Below are 7,068 nucleotides of genomic sequence, written 5' to 3'. Positions count from 1 at the left end.
TAATGAAAAACTCAACCAGTGTCCCCAGAGGTGTTTTATAACACATCTGCACGAAGCTCATTGCCTGGAAAATACAAGATACTTAATCAAGACTTGATCGAATGAATGTCTACTATACTTGGGTTAATGAGTGTTAATGGGAGTTGGGACAGGGAACCAACAATAATTCTATTTTATGAATGAGCATCAAGACCACTGAGAGAGATTCTGTCCTAAGAGAAATAGAAGCTTGGTACACCAAGCCAGATGCAGGCGAGGGTTGAAAGGAAGTGATGGTTCTGACCCCGATGAGAGTAACATAACTGTCATAATAGAACTCTACAGCAGTGCCAGGGCAGCCCTGGCCCAAGCCACCAAAGGAGGTACGTTATGCCCTGAGAACTAAGCTAACTGCATTGTTTTTCAGGTGCCAGCACTTTTGTATAGGATCGCTCTTTTATTGAGAAAAACACAGAGGGATAGGATAGAGTGTCCAATGCCTCTTTTTTCTGGAGCATTAATGGCAGGATAAATTTTTAAGTTATCAGAAATGGGCATGAAGATGCAAGTTCCTGTGGATGTTCAGCAGTGGAATCTCCACTTCTCTAGCCATGACAGCCTTCTCTGCCACCACTGTGGACACTTGTGAAGGGTCTTGAGGATTCTCAAGACCATGTGGGTCTGATAGAGCTCCCTAACTATCCCACAGGAGTCACTTTATACCTCTTACTCAGTTCTATAACTGAATTCAAGTTTATGGCAAAAAAAAAGATCCACCATTGGCTTCTGTTTGTGGTACATATGAGGGTTTTTTTTTGGTGACTTAACAGATAATTTTTATTCTCCATGCTATTCCAATCTACTCCAGAATCCCTACCATACTGCCATACCAGGGATTTTACTGATATTCTATAATGCAAAGCTAAAGGAAGAGTTTTAATTAATTTATTTATTTGAGAGAGAGACAGTGCATGCAAGCAGGGTGAGGGGCAGAGGGAAAGGGAGAAATAATCTCTAGCAGACTCCCCACTGAACGCAGAGCCCCCTGCTGGGCCTGATCCCAGGACCCTGAGATCATAACCTGAGCCAAAACCAAGAATTGGACACTTAAGGAACTGAGTCACCCAGGTGACCCTAAAGGAAGAGTTTTGATAGGACTCTTCATTTGAAAATAAACCCACACTGTAAGGAAACATAAGATGAAGAGAAAAAAACTACAGAAATAGACCAGAGTGTGTGTGTGTGTGTGTGTGTGTGTGTGTACGTACACGCATGCTTTTTATAGCATCAATCCAATTCTCCACAAAAAATAACCAGGTATCTTACAATTCAACTCAATTCTGCTACTATCTACCCAAAGGTAGTATCAGATCCCACAGGTTGAGAGCTCAGTCCTAAAAGAATGCCTGTTCCTTCAGATACCAACACAAGCCCAATTTCTCACCCATACTTCTGACTGGCCATACATCAGAGGTTCCCACTACATATTTCTTAGGTCCAATTAATTTGTTAGAACAGTTCACAGAACTCAGAACATTTTTCTTCCCAGATTACCAGTGTATTGTATAAGGCTATGACTCCCGAACAGCCGGACGAAGAGATGCACAGAGTGAGGGAAGGGGAAAGCTACGGCTTTCAGGTCTTTACGGAAACTTCATTACATAGGCATGAGGGATTCATTTTTTGGCCACTAGGGATTGAACTTCATCTCCAGCCCTTCTCCTTTCCTTTTTTTTTTCTTTTCTTGTTTATTTTTTATTGGAGTTCAATTTGCCAACATACAGCATAACACCCAGTGCTCATCCCATCAAGTGCCCCCCTCAGTGCCCGTCACCCAGTCACCCCAACCCCCGCCCACCTCCCCTTCTACTACTCCTTGTTCGTTTCCCAGAGTTAGGAGTCTCTCATGTTCTGTCTCCCTCTCTGATATTTCCCACTCATTTTTTCTCCTTTCCCCTTTATTCCCTTTCACTATTTTTTATATTCCCCAAATGAATGAGACGATATAATGTTTGTCCTTCTCCGATTGACTTATTTCACTCAGCAAAATACCCTCCAGTTCCATCCACGTCGAAGCAAACGGTGGGTATTTGTCGTTTCTAATGGCTGAGGAATATTCCATTGTATACACAGACCACAGCTTCTTTATCCATTCATCTCTCGATGGACACCGAGGCTCCTTCCACAGTTTGGCTATTGTGGACATTGCTGCTAGAAACATCGGGGTGCAGGTGTCCCGGCGTTCACAGCATCTGTATCTTTGGGGTAAATCCTCAGCAGTGCAATTGCTGGGTCGTAGGGCAGATCTATTTTTAACTCTTTGAGGAACCTCCACACAGTTTTCCCGAGTGGCTGCACCAGTCTCTTCAATAAATGGTGCTGGGAAAATTAGACATCCACATGCTTACACCATACACAAAGATAAACTCAAAATGGATGAAAGATCTAAATGTGAGACAAGATTCCATCAAAGTCCTAGAGGAGAACACAGGCAGCACCTTTTTTGAACTTGGCCACAGCAACTTCTTGCAAGATACATCCATGAAGGCAAGAGAAACAAAAGCATAAATGAACTATTGGGACTTCATCAAGATTAAGAAGCTTCTGCACAGCAAAAGAAACAGTCAACAAAACTAAAAGAAAACCTACAGAATGGGAGAAGATATTTGCAAATGACCCATCAGATAAAGGGCTAGTATCCAAGATCTATAAAGAACTTATTAAATTCAACAGCAAAGAAACAAACAATCCCGTCATGAAATGGGCAAAAGACATGAACAGAAATCTCACAGAGGAAGACACAGACGTGGCCAACAAGCACATGAGAAAATGCTCCGCATCACTGGCCATCAGGGAAATACAAATCAAAACCACAATGAGATCCCACCTCACACCAGTGAGAATGGGGAAAATTAACAAGGCAGGAAACCACAAATGTTGGAGAGGATGCGGAGAAAGGGGAACCCTCTTGCACTGTTGGTGGGAATGTGAACTGGTGCCCTTCTCCTTTCCACAGAGGTCAGGGGGTGGGACTGAAGGTTTCAATCCTCTAATCACCTGGTTGGTCCCCGGAGCAATCAGCCCCCATTCTTAGGCACTTTCCCCAAATCACTCATTCACATAAAAAACAAACCTTTAGGGTTCTCATCACAGGAAATTCCAATGCTTATAGGAGCTCGGTACCAGGAAAGGGCAAAGACCAAATAGAGATTTCTCATTATAAATCATAATGTCGCAAACAGTAAGACAAGATTTTAATGGGAGAGGATAATAAGGGTCTGTTGGCTGATTTATGTAAATAATGATACATAAAAGTACATAAATCTTACACCTGAAAAATTCTACCTATAGACATTCATATAAATCATCAACCACATCAAGATATGGAATATTTCCAGCACCTAGAAGGCTTCTTTGTGGTCTCTTTATATTGGTTTTCCCCAAAGGGTAACCGTTATTTTAATTTATTGTTATAGACCAGTCTTGCCCATTTTGAACTTTATTAAGATTTTATTTATTTACTCATGAGAGAGAGAGAGACAGACAGACACAGACAGACAGACAGGCAGAGGAAGAAGCAGGCTCCATGCAAGGAGCCCGACGTGGGACTCGATCCCGGGTCTCCAGGATCAGGCCCCAGACTGAAGGTGGCGCTAAACCGCTGAGCCACCCAGGCTGCCCCATTTTGAACTTTATATAAAGAAATGGGGGTGCGGGGCGCGAGGAATCTCCCGGCGCTTCGAGTCCGGGGAGTCCGCGGGCCTCTGTGGAAAGGGAAGCCCGAGCGCTGCCGAGAACGTGAACGGTTGGATGCCCATCGCCGAGGGGTACGACCCCCTTCAAGCTGCAGCATTGGTGGCACCGATGCAGATCACACGACCGTGCGTCTGGAGGGCAATGCTGGCCGATACACTCCCGACAAGGGCGTCAAGGAGCCCCCCTCCTCCCCGCTTGTGGCAAGACTAAACTTGCAGACTAAGGAGGAGAAGTTAAAGGAAGTATCTTCTCGCTACGGGGACGGGGACATCAGGAGGCTTCGGCTCATGGTCATGGGTTTTTCAAAGGGCTACGCCTTCTTTTAATACAAAGAGGAGCGTTCTCCGATCAAAGCCTACCGAGATGCAGACGGCCTGGTGATTGACCAGCATGAGATATTTGTGGACTATGAACTGGAAAAGACCCTCAAAGGGTGGATCCCTCGGAGACTTGGAGGAGGTCTGGGAGGGAAAAAGGAATCTGGGCAGCTGAGGTTTGGGGGGCGTGACCGGCCTTTTCGAAAACCCATTAATTTGCCAATTATTAAAAACGATCAATACAGAGAGGGAAAACGGGAAAAGTGGGAGCGATCTTGGTCTCGAGAAAGACACTGGGACTCTCGGACGAGGGACCGAGACCATGATCGTAGCCGGGAAAAGAGATGGCAGGAGAGAGAGCCAAGCAGGGTGTGGCTAGGAAGTGACTGGGAGAGAGAGAGGGACTTCAGAGATGACCGAACCAAGGGGAGGGAGAAGAGGGACCGAAGTAAATAGATGCTCACCAGCATCGCCACAACCCAGACACAGCATAAACAGAAGCACAAAGATCTGTGCTGCTTTTATATAGTATGTATGTCCAGTGCTTGAGTAAAGCTTGCTAATGGTGGGGGAAAAAAAAAAGAAATGGGGGTGCCTGGATGGCTCAGTTGGTTAAGCGTCTGCCTTTGGCTCAGGTCATAATGTCAGAGTCCTGGGATTGCGCCCCACATTGGGCTCCCTCCTCAGTGGGAAGTCTGCTTCTCCTTCTCCCTTTCCCTCTCCTCTGAACATTCTCTCTCAAATAAATAAATAAAATCCTAAAAGAAGAAGAAGAAGAAGAAGAAGAAGAAGAAGAAGAAGAAGAAGAAGAAGGTGATGATGATGATGATACAGATTGTGCCTGTGTTTTGTTTTGTGGAGAGGACAGTTTTTACCAATACTGTAGCCCAGAGAACACATGATGGTGGGATTAGGTGAACAAACCAACCAACGCAGAATATAAGGAGTGTCTGTCTTCCAGTCGCATGGACTCTGAAGGTATACTTACTCATCCTAACAGAAAAGCCTGAGTGAAATAGAAAACTCTTCTCACAGCAGGTAAGAAAACATTCCACTTTTTAGAAAAGAAGGATTTAGTTAGGACTACAGTCTCACTGGCAGAAAGTGAATGTTTAGTATTTCAGTGTAATATGGATCTATCTGCAGCAACACACGGGATGGCTAAAAGCTGGAGCAATTAAAACAGTTGCTACTCTTGGTGGGTAGAGACTGGGACCTTTTATAAGCAGGATGTCCAGTGTGCGCTGACGAGTCTCAAGGGCTTAAAACAGGGCTTAGTGATCAAGGGGAAGAGAATGGCAGAAAAGAAGGATCCCGAGCTCGGCTCATCCCACAGACACAAGGTAACAGTTACATCTGTGTAGCAAACTCTAACAGTGACCTGAAGACTAGCAAAACACACCTTCCACAGTTAAGCCTAGAAAGCAGGCCCCAGCACACAAGACCGGAGAAGCAGAGAGGATGCTGGGAACCAAACTCCCAGTGAGACTAACCATGAATGAAAGGGACATCACAAGCACTAAGAAGCCAGAGGGTTAAGCCTCTACACCCAGCACCCCAGGGATGGGGGCCCTGCGCTGGGAACACAAGTCCCCAGAACATGTGGCTTTGAAAATCAGGGCGGGGGGTGGGGGTGCTTTTAAAATTGGCAGCCTGAACTCCAGGCCAGCCGGAGGGCCACAGGAAATGGCATCCCTACCATTCCAGAGCTGAGACCATCAATAAGCCGGCACAGACACAGCACAGAAGCAGCACTTTAAAAACCACCTGGGGTATACGCGGAGGACAGTTATTTACTGAGAACATGCACTAGAGGGGCAGAGATTTTTCAGGAGAAATCTCCAGGAACAAAGTGCCAGCAGATGCCATTTTTCTTCCTCTCTCACAGCAGGAATAGCCAGAGAACTGCAACAGCCAGCCCAACACATTCCACCTGGCTTGCTAGCACCATGTGACCACCCCACCCCATCCACCCACATGGGCAGGTGTCCCTCCCAAGCAGCTCCTGCCCAGCCACACCCTGCAGGCAGCGTGGCAGGGACCAGTGTCACTCCAAAGTGACTCCTGCCCTGGGGACAGGTGGGGATAACCACACACACACCACGGCACTCAGTTCCAGCAGTTTCACCTCTCAGCTGGCTGCACAGGGAGCAGGCCCTGCCCTTTGGTGCACCTGCAGCTGTGGCAGAAAGTCTGACTGCAGACACCCAGGCACCCTGCCAGCCCCGGGCCACCCATGCAAGCCTCTGAGGAGGTCAAGCAGGGATAGCGCCTTCATGGGCCAAGCAGGTCACTGTAGCTGACTGAAGACAAACGTGGCTTAACCACAGCAGGATGCATGCAGCCCACGGAGGAGACACCCCCAGAGTGCCTGGTTCAGGTGACCAGGGGGCATGGCACGACAGAGCAGCACAGGACCTCTTCTTCATCAAGCCACTACTTTTAAGACCAGAAGACATAGTTGTCCTTCCTAACACATAGAAACAAACACACGGAGTTAAACAAGATGAGGAGTCAGAGGAGTATTCCTCCAAAAAAGAACAGGACAAAATCACAACAAAAATGCTAAGTGAGGGATCCCTGGGTGGCGCAGCGGTTTGGCGCCTGCCTTTGGCCCAGGGCGCGATCCTGGAGACCCGGGATCGAGTCCCACGTCGGGCTCCCGGTGCATAGAGCCTGCTTCTCCCTCTGCCTATGTCTCTACCTCTCTCTCTCTCTCTGTGTGACTATCATAAATAAATGAAAAAAAAATTAAAAAAAAAAAAGAAAGAAAAAGAAAAATGCTAAGTGAGATCGGGATAAGCCACAAGCCTGATAGAGAATTCAAAGCAATGGTCATGAAGATACTCACTGGATTGGAAAACAACGTGGAAGATTTCAGTGAAACCTTCAACAAAGAGCAAGAAAATATACAAAAAAAACCACTTAGAGATGAAGAACTCAGGGGCTGAAGTAAAAAAATACACGAGGAAATTACCATATTTGAGGATGTAGTAGAAAGGACAACGGATCTGGA

General features: G+C 46.4%; 1 pseudogene; it reads left to right on the top strand.

The window, feature by feature from the left end:
* The first annotated feature begins 1,552 nt into the window (after positions 1-1,552).
* LOC100686052 lies at positions 1,553-4,508 on the top strand (annotated as a pseudogene).
* The last annotated feature ends 2,560 nt before the right edge of the window (positions 4,509-7,068 follow it).

The sequence above is a fragment of the Canis lupus genome, chromosome X, assembly GCF_011100685.1.
Source record: "Canis lupus familiaris isolate Mischka breed German Shepherd chromosome X, alternate assembly UU_Cfam_GSD_1.0, whole genome shotgun sequence".
Classification (NCBI taxonomy): Eukaryota; Metazoa; Chordata; class Mammalia; order Carnivora; family Canidae; genus Canis; species Canis lupus.
The sequence above is the reverse complement of the archived record's forward strand: the minus strand, read 5'-3'. Positions and strand labels throughout refer to the sequence as shown.